This window comes from Siniperca chuatsi, linkage group LG1 (assembly GCF_020085105.1).
Source record: "Siniperca chuatsi isolate FFG_IHB_CAS linkage group LG1, ASM2008510v1, whole genome shotgun sequence".
In the NCBI taxonomy this organism is placed as follows: domain Eukaryota; kingdom Metazoa; phylum Chordata; class Actinopteri; order Centrarchiformes; family Sinipercidae; genus Siniperca; species Siniperca chuatsi.
The window spans coordinates 29,397,776-29,423,586 of record NC_058042.1 but is presented as its reverse complement, the minus strand read 5'-3'; the positions used below and the strand labels follow the sequence as shown (position 1 = coordinate 29,423,586).

General features: G+C 38.8%; 2 long non-coding RNA genes and 1 pseudogene across 3 annotated transcripts; 2 read left to right on the top strand and 1 right to left on the bottom strand.

The window, feature by feature from the left end:
- The first annotated feature begins 443 nt into the window (after positions 1-443).
- LOC122876856 lies at positions 444-1,711 on the top strand (annotated as a pseudogene).
- A 12,481-nt stretch (positions 1,712-14,192) lies between these two features.
- Positions 14,193-22,220, bottom strand: LOC122879484. Of its 2 annotated transcripts, XR_006378718.1 has the most exons (9): positions 22,160-22,220; positions 21,880-22,072; positions 21,707-21,790; positions 21,255-21,621; positions 19,552-20,686; positions 15,326-16,949; positions 15,170-15,217; positions 14,633-15,077; positions 14,193-14,393 (listed from the first exon to the last, which is right to left on the bottom strand). It is a non-coding gene; the product is annotated as an uncharacterized LOC122879484 (long non-coding RNA). The 2 variants fall into 2 exon arrangements; XR_006378717.1 differs by having other exon boundaries at positions 14,633-15,217.
- LOC122879487 lies at positions 20,759-25,171 on the top strand. Its single transcript, XR_006378719.1, has 5 exons — positions 20,759-20,773; positions 23,296-23,614; positions 23,704-23,787; positions 23,873-24,236; positions 24,833-25,171. It is a non-coding gene; the product is annotated as an uncharacterized LOC122879487 (long non-coding RNA).
- Positions 25,172-25,811: the final 640 nt, after the last annotated feature.

Here is a 25,811-nt window from a genome sequence, read left to right as displayed (position 1 = left end):
CAAATATTAAGATGTTGTTCATATCTGTTCACAGCAAATGATCTCTTTCTATCTGAATGCATGTATTTGGATCCCTACTTTTTAACTATACAAACAGATACATTTTATTGAACGAATATCAGCAAGACGTTTTGAAGAGACATAAAAATTACTCTGCTTAAATTAAGGTTGGTTTGACAAAGACACTCTAATGTGAGGTCTTATTGGTTGAAGACCATATAGACTGCTTAGCGTAACAAATCCAACCTATTTAACCACTTAGTAAAGCTGTGTTCATCCATCTAATAACCAAAGTTAACAAACCATGTTTAAAAAGTAGGTTTGTCTGTGGAGTCCTCCCCTCAGAGGTTTATTTAGGCCTAGCAGTGTGGACCCCAACCCATAATCCTCCTGCAGACACACCTGTAGTGGAGAGTATAAAGACCATGGACTGAACGGAGTCAAACATCAAGCTTCAAGGAGTCTCTCCACAGCAGCTCTCCACAGAAGCTTCACAACCTCCAGACCGACCCTGAAGATGACTCCGTCTGCCAGCCTGCTGCTGCTGCTGCTCCTCGGCCTCTCTCAGGCACTTCCTCTCCAGGAGGAAGGAAGCAAAGAAGAAGTCCAGGACACCGTCGACATCACCACCAGGATTCTGACCTCCAACAATGCCACCAACGAGAACCTGCTGGAAGGAGACCTGCTGGCTCCCAGAACCAGAAACGCCATGATGTGCTGGTCCCAGAACTGCCTGTGGAGGAAAGCTTCCAACGGCTTGGTGATGATCCCCTTCACCATCAGCAATGTGTTCACCAGCGGGAGAGGCAGATGATCGACCAAGCCATGAAGGCCTTCCACAGCAAAACTTGCATCCGCTTCGTCCCCGAAAGAACGAGTACGATTTCATAAGCATCGAGAACAGAGAAGGATGTTTCTCAGCTCTGGGCAGAGAGGGGAGGCAGCCAGGTGCTCTCTCAACAGGCAGGGCTGCTTCGCCTCCGGCATCATACAGCACGAGATGAACCACGCCTGGGCTTCCAGCACGAACAGACCAGGAGCGACCGCGACGGCTACATCAGGATCAACTGGGAGAAACATCAACCCGCAGATGGCCTACAACTTCTACAAGCAGGCCACCAACAACCTGAACACTCCCTACGACTACTCCTCCATCATGCACTATGGAAAAACAGCCTTCTCCATCCAGTACGGGAGGGACTCCATGACCCCATCCCCAACCCCAACGTCGAGATCGCCAAAGGCAGGGCTTCTCCTACTGGGACATCACGAGAATCAAGCTGCTCTACGGCTGCTAATAACAATTCTTCTGATCTAAAGTTGTAATTGGAAAATAAATGAGGTCGATGCCAAATGCAACAAGTTCACTTTTTTTTCCAGTTGACTGTAATAATTTAAAAGCTACTATACTTTTGATTTCAGTTGCTGTTATTATATTCTTTCGATATTCTGTAATAACGTCAGTGCAAATGACTTATTATTGTCAAGATGATCAACACGCTCTATGGCTGCTAACAATACTGAAGCTAAATACAACAAACTCCTACTTTTTCTGTTTCTTTTTTCTGTAATTAATCAAAAGCTACAGTGACCTATAGAATCAACGCTAAAGCTTTCAGTTTCTTTCACCATATTATTTCAAATGTTCAGACAACAGAATACATGACCCCCATATACCTAAATGAGCTGTAATAAATGTAATGCAAAATGACTGATTGTTGTCTAGTTATTTTCTCTGTTTATGTGCCTATAAAACATAATTATAGACAATGCACACATTAGCACAAACATGCAATTACTGAGCAATCAGACTGATTACGCAATGATTGTTGAATATTTGTGCAAAAAGTAGGACTCTCTTCTGCTTTGAATTGAAGATAGTGACACAAAAGCCAATTGTCCAAAGAATGAGAAAAATAGCCCAGACCAAAAAATGCACTCAGGGGTTAACGTTATTCGATATGTAAAACATAATGCTCAAAATAGTGACAAAAATGTAAACAATTTTGAAGAAAAAAATCACAAGATGGAATACACATGTTAATTTAAAGTACACCTGTTTTTTTTTTTATACACATTAGCTTTAAAATAGAAATTTTCACATCTGTAATAAATTCTGGAATGTGATACTATATATACATGTATACAGTATATGCTGAACCAGCTCTGAGATTTTATAAACCGCTAAATGATTCTCAATAAAAGTAGTGTGTTGTATTACAACTACCCGAAGAGCTGTAGCTCTGTAACTCATGGAATTTCCGAGCTACAGCAGTCTCCTGAACTTTCTGTGCTACAGCTGCCTCCTTCTCCAGTTGGGCCGCAACCATCTCCAGTTCTGATTGGGCCGCAACCTCCTGTACCTATTCTGGTTGGGCTACAACCTCCTGAACTCCCTGAGCTTCAGCTGTCTGCTGAACGTCTTGAGCTGCACCCACCTCCTGAACCTCCTGTGCTGCAGCCACCTGCTGAGCATGAGCTGCAGCTGACCCCTGTTCCTGCGGAGCTGCAGCTGTGTCCAGTTTCTGCCCTGTAGCTGTCTCCTGTACCTGCTAAGCTGCAGCTGACTCCTGTTTCTGAGTTGCTGGGATCACCAGTTCCTGTGCTGCTTCCTGTTCCTGTGCTGATACAATCACCTGTTCCTGTGGAGTTGCAGCGGTCTCCTGATCCTCATGAGCTGCAGCAATATCCTGTTCAGCATCAGCCTCCTGGGTTCCGGGTATCACTGGCTCCACCATCCCCTCTGCCTGTCTCCCGGTCTTCGGCCTCCTGTCCGGCTGTCCAGTTGCTGGCCTCCAGTCCTGCTCTCTAGCCATGTTGCTGGTCTCCAGAGTGGCTCCATCTACATTGCCGGCCACCCTCCAGAATGGTTCCGCCTTCGCCGCCTTGGCCCTCACAAAACACAACAACATTACCAAAAAACACATTTCACAAAACACAACGACATTTCAGATTTCAGAAAAGGAGGGACAACAACTCCTGTTTGTGATTGGACAGTCCCTGGCGACAGTTCAGTGTCATTTTCTGTTTATGTTTCCTAGCCTAGTCCTTGCACAAATTTTTAACTTGAAAGGATGAAAGGATGGAAGAGGAGATTAAATCATAAGAGAATATTTTAACAAAGGGCAATTCTCAATATGCTTTCAACATATGATATTAAAATGTCCCATGGAACCCTGAGAGCACGTTTGAAAGAATTCGGACTGAGGAGACTCAGCTGACTATAGCCTCCTCTTTAACATCAGGGCCATCTTATCAGAGTGCAGACATATGTTTAGATACAGAACTGGTTGAGTTTAAAGCAGAAACATGGCCTCTGTGTTAAAAGGAACACAGTAATGCGAATACTTTGTGAACTGAATCCACGTGGAACTTTGTTGCTGACACGTTGTAGACTGAAGAATGTAGACGGTTAAATGACAAATTAAAACCTTTTGACATTGCGATATCTGTATAGACATGTTCTCCCGCAGAATCATGTGGCTCAAATGTGGACCAACAAACAACAACCCCGAAGTAATAAAACACTACTTCTATATCTAAACATACCTGTTTCAGAAAGCGGGTTCAGTGAAAACTCTGAGTTTGTTAACCCTGACATGAGGGAAACTCTATGTTTTCCGTTCTAGAAAGAGAGGTAACTTAATTGACTCTGTGAACCTGCTCGCTGGCAGGTGTGTGTAACAAACTCTGACTTTCTCTCTGCCTCCTCCCCTCCTGCTGCACCTGAAGGAGCTGTCTGACACACCATTTAATTTCCTCATTCATAAAGTCGATATCAAAGCACATACAGAACGCATTCATTTGAAGATGTTTTTGTGTCTTTAGAAACATCTAAACGTTTAGATATTAGTTAATTACCTAAGGACTATCTTTAACAATACCGCTTTCATGATCAATCTGTCATCAATGTAAGGACAGAGACAGCGATCTCTGGACATGGTGGATTCATCCTCATATGTGAAAAAAATCTATACATTGTCCTTTGTGACTGTGTGAACATTACAGTAAGGCATCTGGGTTGTCAACAGTTCCCCTGCACTGAAACATTTACCATACATTACTCTATCACTGTTTAAATAAAACAACAACATAGAAGACACTGATCAGTGAACAGTCATTTGTCATGTTGTGATTGGTCGCACTGATTGAACATTCCTATCAAAGTTAGCATTCATGTTGGAGATTATGTGAATATTTCTGAGTGAGGATGATTGTGGTACAGCTGAAACGACTTTAAGATTCTAAAACTGGACTAAATGTAGTTTAAAAGTGAGATTTATAATATAGAATATAGGCTGCATGTAGTCTTAATGTGTTTTGACACCATGTCAGTGACTATGTTAGAAATATTTACACATGTTGAAATATAGTCTAGTCGTTAAATACTGTTGAGCAAGATGTTTTCAATGTAAAGTAGACGTAATTTACAGTCAGTTTAAACCTAGACACCTTTTCAACTGCAAATCACCAAAATCATTATTAGGCTACTGGGTCGGACTATGACTTTACAATCACAGGTCCATAAGTCTACTATGTCTAATATGTCTATATCTGTTTGATCCATATTTTCATCTTCAATTGCTACCACCTGCATTTTGTCCCCATCAGGTTACAGCTGAATAAATATATTTAAAAATCGAATTTAACATATAGTACAGAATACATACAGAATTACAGCACTTTATGATCCATTAAGGAAATTCAAGTCTGATGAATGATGAATGAGTGGACTATGCTGAATAAAATGTAGTAGTGTTAACTTATTGGCTCCTTTCTCCGTTCCTGTTTTTTTTAAATAAATGTCATGGTCCGCAAAAAGTGCCAATGCGGATCATGACATTTATCTTAAAAATAAATTTTATTCACCATAGTCAAAGTTTAAACTGACTTGGGTTCTGTCCAATCACAAACAAGAAGTGTTGTTCCACCTTTTCTATAATCAATTCTTCTGATCTAAAGTAAATGAGGTCAATGCCAAATGCAACAAATTCACGTTTCCTGTTGGCTAAAATAAAATTAATAAAAGCTACTATACCTTTGATACTCTGTAACAAAGTCAGTACAAAATGACTTACTATTGTCTTGTTATTTTTGTATTTGTATGTACATACATATACACACATTAGTACTAAAGTGCAAATCCATGCTGACACCCACAGACACCTAGAAAACAAAACTGGCTGCTGGCACTGTAACTAATGGTGTACACTGCTATAAAGTAACAGAAACAATAACAGTCTCTTAGAGTGACATCTGAAGAGCCATTCCTTTTTTTAGCTCCACAGTGAAACAGGTGTTCAGATCCTATAACCCAGTGGGAGTGTGATGTGTGTGGGTGGGTGAAGATGGGGGGCATCATCTGCTGTTTTAACACGAGCAATGATAGATGTCAGCTTTAAAGATAATGTTTACGGAATGTGGTTTATTGTTTTCTAATTGTGATTGAGTTATTGCTTACTTTGTCTTTGGTTTGTCTATCTATCTCTGCCATGAAGTGAAGACATTTCATACAGGCTCTACAATGCATATGGAGGATCCTGCTCCAAGACACAGCAGACAAACAGAAAGCTGCCTCTCAAACTCTGCTCTGTTCTGCAAATAAATGTCCTTCACAGAAAGATCTGTACACCAGCAGTTGTTTGTGGCACTGTAGTACCAGTCAGACCAATTAAGCATGTGCAATGGAAAAATGCACAGTAGAAAAGGTTTGTTCTTAAACTTCAGAAACACATATCACTACAGCACCACATTTCTTATCAAGTAAAACGTCACAGGGGATATCTTATTGGGAGGTGAAACATCATGTGCTTTGTGGGCTCAAATGTGTGACTAATTGTAATAAAATAGACTATGCTTTATTCAAAATAATATGCTATTTTCTCTGATGTACTGAAGCACCAAAACAACAAAGAAAGTAGAACAGAATTTATGTTATCATTATATTGCCTGACAATTGATAACACATAGGGACTGTTTTCTTTCTACCGATACTTCCTACATGAAACTGCTGAAAAGCCACACAATACACATTTAGAAAAATACACAGTTGTCCACTTGTAACATTTCAGGTATTAAACTAGCCAAATGCATACAGTTTAAAATGTAATAGTTAAGAGTTCTTCGTGTATTGGAAATTTCACCGGTGACCATTGCTTCTAATACAGTGGTATTACACTGGATTAGTCTGGTTGTTTCCATTTGGGGCAGGCTTTTGAAAGAGTAACACTTGTCCCTCCTTCATTAACACTACTACCAACACTTACAAAGGGGCTTGAATACATGTATGTCACAATAGCCTCAATGCTTATAACAAAAGGCCTTTTACACAGAAGGTATTTTTACATGTTACAATAGGAAAAGCACAGGTGTAAATAATACAATTGTTGATGGTTGAATTCCATTTAGATGTGTCAGTTCAGGGTCCTGATATTGTGTAAACTGTCACACTTTCATGGCTTTCTGGGACACTTGCAGAGAATGGAGACATTTTTGATGTTATTAGTAACCCTGTGCTTTTCCTACTATGACAAGTTATAATGTCATCTGTGAAAATGGCCTATTGTATTGAGGTTATTATGACATAAATGTATTCAAGCTTTTTTTGTAAGTGTTGCACTGTATGTATCATGTCACTAGATGGAAGCAAAGCAACTAACAATTATGTTATTCTAATGTGTCCCAATAGTGTGGATATGCCATCTCTCTTCTCCACCAACCTTCTAATGTCTGCACTGTATTTGACATTCATGCAAAGTGTCTGCATTGATTTTATTGTCTTTTTTCCCCTCCTACTACTATCTCCCTCTGCTTTGGCACAATTCCCCCACTGAGATCATTAACGTTTTATTTTGTCTTGTCATATCCTGGTCTAGAGATGACAGGAGGTCACAGATTCAACTCCCCTGAGAGACCAGGGAAGGAAATGAGAAGCTCATCCCTCTCATCCCTAAACATATACTGTTCTTTATTATATTGCAATATTATATAACATATACAGTACCTTCACAGGTACAGCTTGTTTTTTCTGAGCAGCTACCAGATGTCACTCTGCAAACTGTCTCTGGAGACATGAATGTTCAACACACAAAGTCAGTTCACAGCCAGGTTGTTGCCTATAATGTAACATTTGAGCAGGTTGGATGCCTTGCTAGAGGAAATCTAAATAGTAGTTGTTGGTGTTAAGCATTCACATCATCCATCCAGAATTTCAGATCAAACTAGACTTCCTCTCTGACCTTTAGCATACCAACCTCCATCTTAATGTCCACATCTCCACATCTGACGGGGACAAAATCCAGCCCCAGAAAACCAATTTCTCCCTCTCACACTTTTTCTTGTGTGTTCAAACTTGACATTTTGTGTAAGCATGGTGTAGTATCTCCTTACTGAGGCTTTTTCAAAGCTTCCTTAGATGCTAAACAGCCCTTTCATCTATAGACAGAAATTAAACACTGATAAGGAAAATTCAAGGTGCAGGAGCCGGTTGCACCAGTTGTTCGTACGTTCAAATGTAGCCTAGTTCTAACCTAACTGTTTTCTAAATGGAGTTTTACACATGACGAAATTGCACCACACAAACTATCCTTACGTAGAGATTAGCTGTTACTAAATACCCTGGTGTAACTGTTGTGTAGCTAAACGAACCAAATGACAAAACTAACGTTAGCTTGCTAATATATGACCCGTTTTGGGTGAGGAGTAAAATTGGTAATATGTAATACGGTGGACATATCTGACCTGAAACTTGATAAATGCTGTTTAAGTTTTTAAGTTGCATTTCACAAAAATAATACAACATCAGGAATCTGCCAGTAACACATAACTAACTGATATTATTTACTTGAGTAAATAATATCAGTTAGGTTAGCATAAATCGTATATTTTCCACTCATTCTAAACTGTATGAATACTACTTACTCTGAAACACACATACTTCTCCATTTATGCAGACAGAAATAAAACAAAGTAATACCAGATTTACAAAGATATATCTTTTGTGCCTCTAAAACTCATTTTTGGAAATTACGCTAGCTTGTGATGCTACAGTGACTTCCTGTTTACATAGTTGATTGCTCTTGAGTGTGTCTTTACTAGCTAACACATTTCCTAAGTCTTAAGGGTGCAACCAGATTTAGCAATTCAGTAGTTTGAAACTAGCTAGTAGTTACTAGGACATAGTAATGCATTTATGAATAGCTGATGCAACCCAATTTTGAACTCACTGTCAGCTGTATTGTATATAGATCCTCCTTCATCTACCTCATCCACTTACATACATATCTGTCAGAAACAACACGCTCACACTGAGGCCCTTTTATTTTAAAAGCCAGTACGTACAGTACAGTCCGGTCTTGCCAGTTATAATTCTTAAAATCCCCAACAAACCAGCAAAACTACAAAGCGTCTGAATCTCTAATGTTGAATCACTATGTGGGTTTGTGTGTAGCCTATGTTTTTATTCAGGGCTCCTTTTTCCAATGCTTTCAGTGAAAATTACCCACTTATATGTTGTTTAGTGTAACCCTTGAAGCATCAGTCATATTATAAATAGTCCAAGTCACCATTTTTATGTGTGGAGAAAAGAATCATCAAGCATGTACACATATCTTTGGAAGAAAAACAAGGAGCTCTCCTGTAGTACAACAACAGCATCATGTTTTTGTTATAATTAGCTGCCAATTTAATGAAAGCTGGTCTTCCTGGGATCCTTATAGAGAGTTCATCAGTAATACAAATGCTAAATGTATTTATTTAAATTAGGTGCAGTAGCTTCACCAGTAAGATCACAGTAAGAAGATCAAAATCATGTAGCCATTACTCATCAGTTCATACTTCAATGTCTATTTAAAACCTTAATTAGGTGTGTTTGTTGCTAACCAAATGGATAGTTGTGACTTGTGAATGTGCTTAATATAATTAGTATACTGCATATTCCAATTATTCAAACAAGAAGGTATGATTTCTCGAAGACAATACATTTCTGAGGAAAGTGAAGACATTAAATAAATCTATATTTGGCTGACAGCCATAAAGAGGCATTTTAGCAACATTATCATACAGTATTTACACTGTTTGAACATAAGCACCATCCAAGCTGTTCTACTGTGTGTAACTTTGTTTAGTTCCCTGTTTGGCATTGAACCTGATCACATGATTGGTGTTTACAGGATGCATTTGACCATAGATTGGCTGCCAATATCAGAATCCAGTAATCCCAATGTTTGACTCATTTGTTGAAAAGGAAACCCTTAAAGGGGCTTATCAGAAATGTATATATTATGGATCACATGGCTACATGTGAAAGCCGTTGCTCGTAATGATGAAGCCACAGAGAATTATCACCCGACTCAACAGTACATATCCACATATTTTAGGTAATTTTTTTGGTTTTACAGCCTGCAACTTTACTGTTTTGGTTTAGTCTCACTGTTCTCACCAACCTCATTGCCAGCTGGCTTCAGGAAGAAAGCTCTGATATACCCACAATACGCTACCTGTCCAGCACAAAACGGCAGACAGACAAAGTTATTAACCAACGAGTTGGTGAACATACTGTAGAGTTAGCAGCTGAAGAGCCAGATATTTCCTACAAGAGTTGGTGGAGACCAAATACAGAGCTAACTGAGGGTGAAACTGGACTCACAATCATCAGATGGCCATAAAAATGACTGAATGAATGTTAATGTTGCTCTGTATCTGCCAAATGTGTAAAACAACTGTTAGCCAACAAGTTTGTCAAAACTTGATGGCATGTCATTGTGTGTTTACAGTTTATTGTGTTACCAAATGAAAAAATCAATGAATGCAGGATTAAGTTGGCAAGAGGTAGCAAAAGAGATCGATACCTCATTCTCATGTATGCTTACTATGAAGCGACACTCAGCAGCTGTTAGCTTAGGTTAGCACAAAGACTGTAAACATGGGGAAACAGCTAGCTTGCTCTGTCAAAAGGTAACAAAATCCACCTACCAGCACCTCTATATAGCAAAGTATAAAAGTAACGGGTTGTGGTTTTACCAGAGGTTATGTGCAGGACTATTTCTTGGTCAGGAGCAGTGATTTCTTGGAGTCTCCGTTGGGCACCTGACAAGTTCACAGGGATGAGGGATTTACATGTTAATTAGTGAGGTGGATTTTGTTGTTTGGACAGAGCCAGTCTAGCTTTTTACTCCTTGTTTCCAGTCTTTGTGCTAAGCTAAACTAACCAGCTGCTGGCTGTACCTTCATATTTATTGTACAGACATAAGAGTTCTATCGATCTTCTCATCTGAATGTCGGCAAGAAAGAGATTAAGTATATTTCCCAAAATGTCAAACTATTCCTTTAATCAGAATCAGCTTTACTGGCCAGGTATGTGTAACATACAAGGAATTTGACTCCGGTTTTTCGTTACTCCCAATGTACATACAAAGAAATAGACATAAATACAGCTATAAACAAGGACAACAAGGTAGACAAACATTAAGTTACTATGTGCCTATAGAGTGCAAATAGTGCTGAAATAAATATGATTAATGTAACAGGTTTCTTTATTTACATGAGGTAGGTGGATATGACAGTATAAACAGTATGTACAGCGTGTGTAGATTTAAAAAGTGGTAATATTTACATAAACAATGAGATAAATCTACAGGTACAGTGGCTGTTTTTGTCAGGGGTTATTGCACAGGGACTGCTCCTGACATAATGTGACTGGTGTAAACTGTTCATTAGAGTGATGGCCTGTGGGTAGAAACTGTTCTTGAAAAAATTTGCTAGAAGCTAGCTAACATTTTCAATAGTATTGCAATAGTATCGTTAACGTGAATTATTTTGGCCATGATAATCGTGTAGTGAAAATCTGATATCTTCACAGCCCTACTCCATATGCTTTTGTGCTTAGAGTTGAATTGGTCAGTTTTTTTTCTCTAAGAAAGCTTAAGTGAACATCATGACAAATATTATGTTTATGTCATTATATGGGTGAATCTGTGATTGTTTGTTTACATTTCAGTCCTCTTTAACTTTTAAAAAACAGCATTTGCAATGTTCCTAGAATTTCTGTCTCCATTTTGTTGTTTAGTGGAGTATTTTCTGTAAGGGATGGCCCAGCAAAGTACTCCACTAGGCTTACTGATTTGTATTTTTATATTTTAGTGTGAAAGGACAAACACTTTGTTTAATTTAAAACATCAATGGCTACCTTAACATCAGATTTGGGTGTGAATCGCTCAGAATCAAAGAATAGCGTCAGCCAAACACCAGAATGTCCTGTAATTATAGCCCCAAGATGTGTTGTGTTTTCAAGGACCTGGACATTTATATGAGTGGAGTATGAGTTGTTTGTATGCACCAGCATGATTTCCAGGAGGCAGTCCTTTTTTTTGAAAAAGTATTAAGTTTTGTGCAAGTATGCAGAAAAATAACAGATAACATTGTTCCAGCTAAGCACTGCTAAACAATAGTATATGTATAGCCCTTCCCTCTTCACTGTAAAAACATTTTCAACTGGTTCAACTTACAAACACAAGTTTCCCTGCTGCCTTAGGCATGTGAGTTAAGAGAACTAGAGTGGAATAATTTGTCCTCCCAAGAGTTTTGAGGAAAACCAACTGAGTTATGTTCACTAATGTTCAATAACTTTAAGGTAATCAGTTGAATATATAGTTTACTAACTTGTTCAAGTGTGCTGGGGTAGGGACTGCATTTGGTGTGTTCATTGCAGTTTGCACTGTTTTCATTATTATGAAAATAAACAACCATGGCTTGGTTTAATAAAGTTTTTCGTCAAACTACAAACAACAATTCTCTGGAGAGTTTTTACTCTAAAACAATGCATGCTGGGAAGCCTGCTAATATGATGATCATGTTTCTTTAAAAACGTAATTTGATGAGTTTAGTGAACTTTCAGTAGTACATTCATTCAACTCATTTCAAGTCAAAAGGCCTCAAGTCAGAAGAACTCATGTTTATAAATTCGGTGTGGTGAAAATTTGAAGTGGTCTGAAAATAAAAACATTTTCAGGTGATGAACATTGGTAAAACATATATATTTACATTCAATGAATGACAAAAGATTAGCTGATTCCACTACATTCCTGTACGATGTGTTATAGTGATAGGGTGAGAGAGCCCTCTGCTTCAAGGAGTGTGCTATAAGCTCTAAGACCATTAATGATCCAACCTCTGGATTTTCTTCATGTCATGTTCATTGAGTACACGTTCAGAATCTTAAGGGACTCAGTTATCCCAGGATTATTATTATCTTAAAGCTGGTTAGATACTGATAGGTTATTAATCAGTGCATTAGCTGCAATTTCCCTCTCCCATTATACATTTTTTTTACACCTGGCTTTGTAGATTAGTTTACACCAACCAGTTAAAGGTCTTAAATGGGCTGCCTGTACTAATCCCTCAAACAGGGAGGTGCCAAGCCAAAGGATTTATAGTTTATCCAAGGTTTCTTTCCAGCCCACTATGTGTCTAGTCATTTTGTCAAAGTCCTGCACTTCTTTTTCAACATTTACGACACTTTCTATTTTAACAAGATAGGTCATGAAATGTATATTGGTAAAGAGGATGTACAGTGAGGTTAAAGACACTAACTGTTATATTCAAATCTCTTTCCCAGTCAGCAGGAAAATAAACAACCTCTCTGATTTACCATAAACTGAATAAACCACAGACACTCTTAAAGTTCATCCTCTTTTCTTGCTTCTATACAAAAATCCATCTGACATTTTCACCACAGAACAGGGAGACACACAAAATATTGAATAAATGCAAAGTACTCTAGTGATATTCTACAATCACTCAAGAAAATGCTCGGGGGGGGGGGCACAGCATTTGCCATCAGTCAGATGGCAAATGCTGTGCTGTGATAACAATGCATAGCCTAATCACGTGCAATGATTACTGTTTTTTGTGAGTCAAAGGATAACAGAAAAACAATTCCAAAACCTCTGGTAAAAGGAAAACCCTGGTTTGCAGAGGAGAAATTGGGATATTAAATAGTCACTGTATCCCTTTCATTTTGAATTTCTGAAAAAAAAGCAACTCAATTTATCTCGCTCATTTAGCAATTTTGTGTTATTTTGAGTCTCAGACTAAATTACTGGTTGGGTGGATGTTATATTGCAGTGTGTTCCACCTTCATAGCTGCTTTAAGTTTTTTATTTTGACAAATTCATCCTCCAATAGAGCTATAAATAGGGTTGACATAAAATAAAATAAAATAAATGTTTTTCCCACTTTCAGATCTGCCACTTGCAAAGAATTCATGGATATGTGTGTGCCTGTTGTGTCCTGCCTTTCACCCAGCATGCACAAGTGTTTATTACAAATAGTCTTTGAAGGATATGCAGTGGCTTGTGAACTCCACCACATGGGGCTCATGTAGCCAAGAGTGTTTGACTCTGCAGGTTTTTCTTATTTTTAAAGAAAAAAATCTAAAACCAGGAAGGTCTTAAAGTTTTAAAAATGTATCAGAAGTCATTCACTGCATATGTTTTAGAGTGTATAATGCCAGGGTAATCTTTAGAGATCTTGTCCTATATTGCATAACCAAACACAGTTCTGCAGGTGTACATGTAAAATGTTTAAAAAACACACAATAATCAATAAAATATTTTTAAAAAATAAACACACGGCCATTTCTGTATAGACATCAGATTAAACTGAATGAGAAAACAGTACGATGCAATTTATCAGAGCTCTTACATTAATGTAACTTGTCAAAGAACTTTTACAGTTTAAACCATCTTCATCACTCAGGTGTGTCATTTTAATTCATTTGACACTAAAATCCCCCAGTGAAACCCTTAAAAATACAACTCTACCAATTAGTGCAAACACACACTGTAACTTGTCCAGTGAACATTGGTTTATTAAAGACAAAAAGCAGGTGAAACACACATATAAAGGATGTTCATCATGTGACTGCACAGAAGATTTATATTTAGATTCAACGAAATGCAGTTTAGGTCTAACCAGAAGTGCAATAAGCAAGTGCAGGATATAAGGTGTGTGCATAAATGCAGGATAGAGCAATATTATGAAAATATTTTACAAGTGGTACCAATATACAGATAGCATTACTATAAATAGAAGTATACTGATGGATATGTACAATAATGAATTGGACTGGGCAGAACAGTAGTGATGGAAATAGTTAACAGAAATACATGTCAGAAGAATACATTCATTGTGGATTTGGGTCTTTTCATGAGATTTCTTGATAATAATAAAAAGATAAAACAATGTTATCTTTAAAGGGGTTGAACAAAAGAAATTAAATGGACCAAAAAGGGTTTAAAAGATCTCATTGAGGATGACATGCGACGTGATGACAGACAGGATGATGTCTGCGATGCTGCTGCAGATGAGGAGACATCTGGAGCAGCTCGTCCTCACTGGAAAGAGATGAAGAGAGACAAGAGAGAATAACAGTTCATATCTTCAGCAAAATGGTGAATACATGAAGTATTTATCAGTATATTCATTCTGATAACATCAAATGAACATAAGATAAATGCATATTTCTCTTCTTAAATAGGAGGGTAAGATAACGAGGGCAGATAGGGAATAACAGTTAATAACTTCAGCAATGGAATAAAATAGAAGTATAAAATCATAGAATAAATGTATTTACTTTTGAAATGAGAGGCTTCACAGTGCAGACTGTCTCCTTTCCTCTCTTTTTGTGTTGTCTGGTATTTTTCTTGTTTCCTCCTAATGGCATTTCCTCTCCTCTCTCTAAACGACAAATAATAGATAAGGGAGAATAACAGTTAATAATTTAGGCAATGACATAAAAAGAAGAACTATTGATAAGAATAGAAATTCTGCAAAAATAACTTGGAATAAATATATGTTCATCTTTTTATATCTCGTCTCGACTCCTCTCTCTGAAAGAGAAATAATAGACAAGGGGGAGTTACACTTAATAACTTCAACTGAGGTAAACAGAAGAACTATTGATCAGTATAAAAATAATCACACAGAAAAAATCTATATTTATCTTTTTAAATGAGAGGGTTCACAGTTTTGCTCGTCTCTTGTCTCGTCTGGACTTGTTTCTTCCTCGTTTCCTCTCTCTAAAAGACAAATAACAGGCAAGAAGAGACTAATAAACAATAAGAATTCCGATAATAAATGTATGTTTATCTTTTTATGTAAGATGATTCACAGTGCATGCTGTCTCCTCTTGTCTCATCTCAGCTCCTCTTCTCTCGCTCTAAAAGACAAATGGCAGATAGGAGGAATAACAGTCAGCAATGAGGCACACAGAAGAACTATTGGTCAATATAGGAATTGTGATAACATCAAATAAATGTGTATTTACCTTTTTAAATGAGAGAGTTCACAGTGTCTCCTCTCCTCTCGTCTTCTCGTTTCTTCTGTCTTTTAAAGACAAACAGCTGATAAGGGAGGACAGCAGTTAAAATCTTCACATGTCTGTAATATATTTTGGCACATAATATTATAAACACGTTACGACTCTCTGATACAGTCTGTCTACAGAAACTGTACATTACAAGCCTGACTACACCACAAACACAATATATTTAACTTTCAGCTTCTCTTTTCCATCCTTCACAAACAGCTCAGTGTTTATCACTCCGCCCACAGCTGGCTGCTCCAGTTAGCTGGGAGAGAAGTGCAGGTGGAGTTAATATCATCACTGGTTTCTATCAAGCTGTTTCTGTCCTCTCCCTCTTCTTCTATCACTCTGCTCTTCCTGCTCGTCCTGCCTGTCACTGGTGGATCAGTAGTAGTCTCTGACTCTGTCCCTGCAGCTGTAATGTTCTCTGTTGTGAGTCTCTTTCCTCACTCAGACTGAAATCTGAAGCTTGATCTGAAATCCATCTAAAGTGCCTCTGCTGTTCAAGCCCGCAGGGGAGACTGGAGTCTATCCCAACACACATTGGCCAAGAGGCAATTTAGACTTTATAATTCATCCTGCACGGACACATTACATTTGAATTCCTTGAATCTTCTTTGAAGGGAGCTCATATCTCAGAAAGTAAGTCCCCCGTGGCTCCCTGAAGTTTCACCATGTCAGACACACAGGCCAGCTCTAAAAAATAAAGAAAGATGCAAGATGCACCAGTGCAAGACGCACCAAAAACACTGACCTGTGTGCTACAGCCATGATGAACAAACTATATACAAATGTACAATATTTATCCCTCAGCCAACCATATCTTTCATATGGTGCAGCATGTCTACATTCAAGACGCTAGCAGGGGCCTCAGGAGCCCTGCCAGACGCAAAGGCCAGCCCTGAGGAGTAAAAACTAAAGGTTTTGTCATGCCACACTGCCAGCTAGAGGATAAAAAATCACACTCGCAGGCATTTCTTTGGTGGACACAGACTGCTGCTGCTCTCTTGCTCACGGCACTTCCTCTTCTTCCTCTGAGTCCTTGCACAATATATGGACTCTTTGGTAAACTTACAGAGGACTGACATGAGAATGTGGCCGTCTGCACTGTAGTCGCTCACTCTCCAGCGGTTGGTCAGCTCAGTGCTTTCAGAGCGGTACACAGTGGAGATGACTCTGGTGACAGTACTGCCATTTAACCCCACGTGTCGGACACAGTTTCTGCGGTCGGCCTTCAGGGCTCCCAGCTCCGTCTTCTCAGGAAGAACTGAAGTCAGTATAGTTGGAGGAGAAGAGCTCAAGCCTGCAGTGGGCACCATCACACCTGCCGGTGCATCCGTTAAATAAGATGCTGTGGTGTTCTCCCTCTGCTCCTGCTCCACATGGACGAAGGGTGTAGCCGTCTGACATGAGCGGAAGGATCCTTTGAATGGAATCAAAGGGAACTCCTTGGAGCCTGTGATGAGGTTGTGATACAGGCTCAGGATGGACTCCCTCATGGAGTCGACGCTTGTTTTGCTCAGAGGACGGTTCCTCAGGTTGGTCAGTAGCAGCTGAAGGACTCGTCCAGGCCGAGGCAGAGCATCTGAATGGAAAGTGAAAGACAGTGAAAACATTAGTCACATTAGTCAGGATGATTGATTTGACTAATTAAAGCCCAGATTAAGAAGTCAAAATAGCTGTGCATTTAGGACTTTATAGTACAGCTCGCATCATTTCACACAGATAACATAAAGACTAACAGCAGGAAAAACCTTATTTAAGATTATTTATGTTGTTCAAGCCCAGCATGAATATTGTCAAGACTTTACGACACATGACATTAAACAGCTTTGAATCCGATCCAACTTGTGTTTATTAACATTTTGTAAACAATAAAAAAATTCTGCTGTTAGATTTTGACTCTTGGTACAAGTGACATATGAATGAAATACTGTTTTAATGTCCTTCAGAGTGACTGTCTGCCTCTCTTACAACAACATGTAAGAGATGGTGTCTTTTTCATTTCTATCATTTTATTTACATGACATTTAAAATCAGATCAAAAGATGAAAATGCAACTTTCACTGTGAGGCTGCAGTCTAAAATCATTTATTAGCTTCATTTAATTAAAAAGGTAAATTGCTTAAAGCAACATATGTATAATTTTTTTTTGTATATTTAAAAACACAAGTTGACTGGTGGGCTGTGCAGAAACGTCAGAGTAATTAACATCTAAGCTCCATGTTTCAAACAGGCTGTAACTGCAGCATATGTCAAACTGTGATACATGAATACAAACCATTGTTTTTATTTTATATCTTTCACTGACCTATGGGCACAATATGGCAATAATAAGAGAACTGAGGGACTTAAGTGATCAAGGTCTCATTTGGTCACATTTATTGCATTCACATTCCAAACTAACTTCCCTAAACTGTCATGTTAATGAAGCAATAGTCTGTTTAAGCCACGTTTGCATCACTCTGTCTGTTTCCCATAATAATTCTATACATGCCTATCCAGAGAGAGTCTACTTTTCTTGACTCACCAGAAACAAATTCAACTAAAGCAAGTACAGTCACAATTCTGCTTCCATTTCCAATCAAAATGCATTATAGATATTTAACCTTATAAATGGTGAAGCTCTGTTGAGATGTCACTTATAACCATCATTACGAACTTGTTCACGCTGATCCACGTCATTACAATCAATCCCAAACCCGGCACCAACCACACAAACATCTGGATATGTGTGCACATCTGCTGCACATCGGTCTTCAGACTCATACAGTTCATGACCAATCACGCTCCTCTTCACATCACGTTGCAGGCGGAAGGACCGCATCATTTGCACTCCAGTACTATGTACTGAACACATCAATAACTCATCTACTGCACTGTTAACTATTTCCATAAATTGCACTACTTTATATTCATTGCACCACTGTTCTGCCCAGTCCAATTCATCATTGTACATATCCATCAGTATACTTCTGTTTATAGTAATGCCGTCTGTATATAATGTCCATAGTACCACTTGTAAAATATTTTCATAATACTGCTCTATCCTGCATTTATGCACACACTTTATGCCCTGCACTTTCTTATTGCACTTCTGGTTAGACCGAAACTGCATTTCGTTGCCTTGTGCTTGTACATGTGTAATGCCAATAAAGTTGAATCTAGTCATCTAATCTAATTACACCCCTCAGTCTCAGTTATTGCACTACATTTATTTTAAAGCTTTAGTCACTAGTTACTTTGTAGATACAGATCATTCAAACAAAACACAATCAACTAATAAATGATGAGACATTATTATAGACTAAGCCACCACGTTTTTAAATTGGCCCCACCTTTACCAGCTGCAACATTAAAGTGATGCTTACACATAATGCATCAATAATTCTATATTTTTGATGCTAATGCTTACTTGTAAATATTACTTTTTCCACCACTGCAAAAGATGATATTTTTTATCTTGTTGTGAGCACAAGGACAAGCTCAGTGTTTATTTATCAATGATTAGTTAGGAAAACATGTATAATAATGGAGGACTGCACACTTTAAAGTGAAAGTTAGGCTAACCTTTCTTCTAAACCTACCTCTGGTCTACCGGTGCCTCTCTGAGGAAATGAAAGTCAAGATCAAGCGGTAAATCCATAAACGCTTTAAAAGGCCGAACACACTAAAAGGAATGGACTTGTGGATGCTCGAACACCTCCGGACATTTTTCAGCAATTATAGACGTCAGACGTCTGCCTCCGGCTAGTTCCAATATCTGACGTCGTCGCCATGGCACACGCAACATACACAACTTTGAGCGTTTTTCAAAAAATGGCCCAGTCGCCATCTTTGTCCTATACTTTCAATGTTAAACTCGACGACCCCGCACCCCCTCAAAAACAATCCCAATCACTACATTAATATTCATACTGTTTTTCCACCTGTCACGTGCTCTCTCAGTAAAATCCATCGTCTCTAATTATTTTACTCCGAGATAAGTTTAATGCAGGTTTAATATTTGAATGCTGTTCTGGGCAAATATTTTCAACCAACAAAATTAAATAAATCATATTTACATTTATAAATATTCTATATATTTATGATTTATTTTATTAGGCTATCTTATATTATGCTGTATTTAATAGTGATATAGCAAAAAAAAAAAAAAAAAAAAATAGCAGTGGTCTAGTGTGTTTTACCGTAGCGGTCATCCAGCAAATGGAGGATGCCTATAGTCACCAGGTGTTTCTCACGGCGTAAACCAGAGGAGGCCATTTTTTTCCCCCTCACTGCAAAAGCTGCTTTCTCGCTTCCAGATGTTAGCAGTTCAACAAAGATGTTTTCTTAATTAAAACACTAATTGTTCCACAGTTGAAGAGTTTCACTTTTCAAGAGGTCAGCTCCTGTCAGGCTCAGGTGCAGAAAGAATAGAATTAGAATTGTGGCCTCAGCTTTTATAGGAGCAGCTCAACACGTCAGTCCTCATCACCATGACTACCAGTGAACTGTTGTGTTATGTGGGCTCTAATTAGGAAAATAATATGGGATTTTATCATTATTTTATAATATTTATTTTATTTGAGATTTATGATTTTGAATCCTGATTATAGGCTATTTGAGCTGAAACGGATTTAGCCATTAACTGAGGAAAGGAAAAAAAAATATTGGCAACAGAGAGCGATAAACAATATCTTCTGTCACTTTTTAATTGACAAATGATTGATGGTGACCTTTGACCTTTGATTAATGTCTCTCCGAGACGATGTCTCTCCCCCCGGAAGTGCGTCACGTCGGAAGTGCGTGGCGTTATGCGTTGATTAATGAGCGTGAAGCAGGCGTGGTTAGCAGGAGCCAATGAGCGTGAAGCATGCATAATAAAATCTTTTCCATCAAGGTAAGCACAGCCGCACCATCAGTTTAAACAGTAATTATCTGGTACTGTTTAAAAACCCTCGAGACAGATTACAGTTGAATATATTGGCTCAACAAATGTTTCACGGTTGAAAAGCCTTTTTATTAGAAAGTTTTGAAGATGCTACCAAAGATCCTCACGGGTATTTAATCATCGATCTCACACCCGGCTGCCCAGAACAATACAGACTAAGGACGGGAATACTCCCCCATCAGTGGCCCGTCGTCTATCTACCTAAATCAACATCATTGCAATTTATACAGATGATAAAAAATCACAGTCTGAAACAGTTTACAAATTGTCACTTTGTACATCTAACTTCTGACAGAGGAGCCAAAAGGCTCTAGACATCAGCTCCATTTGCTGGCGTGTAGCTCTGCAGCACCGAGGACACCTGGATGGTCTGGACCTGGGTCTGTTTGCTGGAGACAAAAAAGAGAGAGAGAAACAAAAAAGAAAACATTAACTTCATAAACGGGCAGATTTCATAAACACAGCAACCCCTTAAGGTATGTAAACAAACAGCCAGACTGTGTGTGTGTGTGTGTGTGTGTGTGTGTGTGTGTGTGTGAGTGTGAGTGAGAGAGTCACAACTTGTTGTGAAGACAAGAGTAAGGACCAAAAACAGCTGTTTTTACTTTAAGAGAGACTGATGAGAATAACAAATGCAAAAACCCCAGAATTTATAGCATCTTATCTCTATATATTTGAAAAGCACCAGGATAACGCTATAACTCAACCAACGCCGTTAATAGCTTATAACAACACACAGTCAAATATACCTTGTGAGACTCAGCTTTGTTGAAAGTTCATTTTTAAGCACGGCCTATTTAATTTCACACATACAAAACCTTCCGTGTATGCTTATGATGTAAAATGAGAAAAGGAACATACATTGTGTTCCCTTATGGGTAATTATTACATTTATACGGAGTGATTGAATCGTCTCACAATGCACTGTAAAACAATTTAAAAAGCAAATAGACTTACAGCGTGCCGATGGAAAACCTTTGCTGGAAGCCCCGCGGGATCTCAGGTGTGGATTCTCAGAACTGGTTCTCCTCTTGTTGCGACCCGATGAGAATCCTGGATCTCTGTCCGCTGGTTGAGGCCTAGACCTCTCCGCGGCCATCAGCGGTTGATTAGCGGTTGAGACAGACTCCTGGTGAAATGGCCGTTGTTCTTCAAAATTTTGATGCGGTATCACATCCCCTGGATCTCTTCCGGTTAACCGGACAGACTCTAGAGAATGTATAATGTTTTTGACCGTCTGAGGCATGTCCTGTTGCGTCATCCTGTGGCGGTGATGATGGCGATAACCCTTGATGGAAATATTGATCCAAATCGCCCCACAGGTCTAGCATGAGAAACAAGTTTTTGATAAATATTCTGCGTAAGTTTTAGGTAAAAAAAACTGGTAAAAAAAAAAAGTAGCAACTCACCGGGTAATACCACGTCCTCTGAAAGCACAGATGAGGAGTCAGTATCAGATGAGGTCCCGGGTGTTGAGGTATCAGTTGATGACTCTGAAAGATAAAATTTATAATCACGGTAAGAAAAAAAAGTCTTTTAGATATTTCAGTATTAAAAATGCATAATGTAGACCTGTACTTACCAGACTCCTCTGCTTGAAGGTTCAGCCCTCCGTTTAGAGTCACTGCAAAGAATGAAAAATTGATTTCAGTGCGTGGCCTTATGCGTGGACCAATGAGCGTGAAGCAGGCGTGGTTAGCAGGAGCCAATGAACGTGAAGCATGCGTGATGAGCAGGAGTGAATGGGAGTAAAGTAGGCGTGGGAATGAAAAACCCTGTAAATTAAATAATATGATTAAATAATTCAATCAATTAAGTGAAATCAATAGTATCAAAAGTATAAAAATAATTGACAAATTTACCATCTGTAAAATCTATTCTTTCAGGAGCAAAAGACACATCCTTCTCTGTTGTCTGTCCGGTGCAGAGTGAGGTGTGAATGAATTGGAAAGATGTGGGAGGGTAGGCGGAGTTTAGCCAATGGGAAAATAGGTTAGGAGGAGCTTGCGTGAGGCAATGATTTTGTGAAAATGTGAACTAAAAAATAAATGATTAAAGTTTTGAAGCTGAATAAATGTCCAGATATCCGTTGATGAATGTCTTCATGCAGCATCTCTTGCAACTCCTGTGCAGATTGTGTGAAGATCAAGGAATGAGGGCGTCAGATTTTCCTTTGTAATACCATCACCCTAAAGACAGTTTGAAATCGGCGTGTGAATCTCCTCACACACAGAGTAAATAAAACCATACAGCTGCCTAAGGCAATTCTCAATCATCTATACATCCTGTGTCCCTAAAAGGATCAATGTTTCCTGCTCTTTCTGAAGGCCCTTTGTATCAAGACAGATCAAGAAATGTCTCTTTTATGGTCTTAAGGCATATTTAAAAAGGATTATACTTTAAAGTTTCACAATATCATAATAGGAAATTACAATAAGTGTCTTTAACACTGAGCCTGATGTCAAATGTCAAAGTAAGTTTCTGTGTGAAGCTCCGTGTTGGAGGTCTGGATAATAAACATCTCAAATGACAAGAAAGTAAAATAAATGTCAAATCTCAGAGGCTAATCTCTGCATCATTATTACATAATTAGTGACATTGTATTTATACTGTACTTCACCATCTACCAGTAAACCCACTTGGTACTCGACACTTAGTTTATCTTATACTTATACCAACATGTTACTTAATTTATTTCTGACCTGTTTATAGTGTATAATATCGTTTTCTCCTGTGTGCACTGACGTAAAGGCGAGCTACTGTAACAAAGAGTTTCCCTACGGGGATCAATAAAGTATTTCTGATTCTGATTCTGATCAAACACACACACACACACACACACACACACACACGCACACACACACACACACAACCAGAGAAGATCAAGAGGTTATGTGTTGCCAGACCGGAGCCGGCACCCTGTTGCTGTCACCCATCATCTGCAGCTAATTAGGGGTAATTTAGTTAGAAATGGAAATGTATGCATATGTGTTGGCAGGCCGGAGCCAGCACCCTGTTGATATAGACTGTTTGATCATTGCATGGGGGGTGACTCATGTCCTCACTGACCAGCCGCTCTGATAACACCCAAGAATGGAATGCAGCGGCCTGTGAAGATGGAGAAGAATGGAGGAAGTGTGAACTTAGGCATTTACATAGTATTGTGTACCAGGAGGAGCTCAGGTCAGATAACCAACTGCTTCAGACATAGCAGCTAAATTTTACAAGTTTAAACCTTTAGGCAGAAACATAGGGACTTTTTTCATTCTTTGCAGTGACTCTAAATGGAGGGCTGAACCTTCAAGCAGAGGAGTCTGGTAAGTACAGGTCTACATTATGCATTTTTAATACTGAAATATCTAAAAGACTTTTTTTTCTTACCGTGATTATAAATTTTATCTTTCAGAGTCATCAACTGATACCTCAACACCCGGGACCTCATCTGATACTGACTCCTCATCTGTGCTTTCAGAGGACGTGGTATTACCCGGTGAGTTGCTACTTTTTTTTTTTACCAGTTTTTTTTACCTAAAACTTACGCAGAATATTTATCAAAAACTTGTTTCTCATGCTAGACCTGTGGGGCGATTTGGATCAATATTTCCATCAAGGGTTATCGCCATCATCACCGCCACAGGATGACGCAACAGGACATGCCTCAGACGGTCAAAAACATTATACATTCTCTAGAGTCTGTCCGGTTAACCGGAAGAGATCCAGGGATGTGATACCGCATCAAAATTTTGAAGAACAACCGCCATTTCACCAGGAGTCTGTCTCAACCGCTAATCAACCGCTGATGGCGCGGAGAGGTCTAGGCCTCAACCAGCGGACAGAGATCCAGGATTCTCATCGGGTCGCAACAAGAGGAGAACCAGTTCTGAGAATCCACACCTGAGATCCGCGGGGCTTCCAGCAAAGGTTTTCCATCGGCACGCTGTAAGTCTATTTGCTTTTTAAATTGTTTTACAGTGCATTGTGAGACGATTCAATCACTCCGTATAAATGTAATAATTACCCATAAGGGAACACAATGTATGTTCCTTTTCTCATTTTACATCATAAGCATACACGGAAGGTTTTGTATGTGTGAAATTAAATAGGCCGTGCTTAAAAATGAACTTTCAACAAAGCTGAGTCTCACAAGGTATATTTGACTGTGTGTTGTTATAAGCTATTAACGGCGTTGGTTGAGTTATAGCGTTATCCTGGTGCTTTTCAAATATATAGAGATAAGATGCTATAAATTCTGGGGTTTTTGCATTTGTTATTCTCATCAGTCTCTCTTAAAGTAAAAACAGCTGTTTTTGGTCCTTACTCTTGTCTTCACAACAAGTTGTGACTCTCTCTCACACACACACACACACACACACACACACACACACACACACACACACACACACACACACACACACACACACACACGGTCTGGCTGTTTGTTTACATACCTTAAGGGGTTGCTGTGTTTATGAAATCTGCCCGTTTATGAAGTTAATGTTTTCTTTTCTGTTTCTCTCTCTCTTTTTTGTCTCCAGCAAACAGACACAGGTCCAGACCATCCAGGTGTCCTCGGTGCTGCAGAGCTACACGCCAGCAAATGGAGCTGATGTCTAGAGCCTTTTGGCTCCTCTGTCAGAAGTTAAATGTACAAAGTGACAATTTGTAAACTGTTTCAGACTGTGATTTTTATCATCTGTATAAATTGAGGATGTTGATTTAGGTAGATAGACGACGGGCCACTGATGGGGGAGTATTCCCGTCCTTAGTCTGTATTGTTCTGGGCAGCCGGGTGTGAGATCGATGATTAAATACCCGTGAGGATCTTTGGTAGCATCTTCAAAACTTTCTAATAAAAAGGCTTTTCAACCGTGAAACATTTGTTGAGCCAATATATTCAACTGTAATCTGTCTCGAGGGTTTTTAAACAGTACCAGATAATTACTGTTTAAACTGATGGTGCGGCTGTGCTTACCTTGATGGAAAAGATTTTATTACGCATGCTTCACGCTCATTGGCTCCTGCTAACCACGCCTGCTTCACGCTCATTAATCAACGCATAACGCCACGCACTTCCGGGGGGAGAGACATGGGGGTGGTGGGTAATCAAAGGTCAAAGGTCATCATCAATCATTTGTCAATTAAAAAGTGACAGAAGGTATTGTATCTCTCTCTGGCAACTATTTTGATAATGATTGGGCTATTAGTTCCAGTCATTTAAAATGCCAAATATTTTACTTTCAGTCTCTCAAATTTGCTGCTTTTCTTTGTTAAGTATGTGAACTGAATACCTTTGTACTTTGAAGACTTGGAAGATGTCACCTTGGGCTCTGAGACTGTGTGACGGCCATTTTGTCACTATTTTTTGACATTTCATGAAGTAGGCTATATGTTATTTCTGCTCTCTTTGTGGGCTATTTATTTACCATTTAGGATAATAATAATAATAATGATAACATATAGGCTATGCCTATATATGTGTAATAATTGATATCATTATTATTGTTTAATGTTATC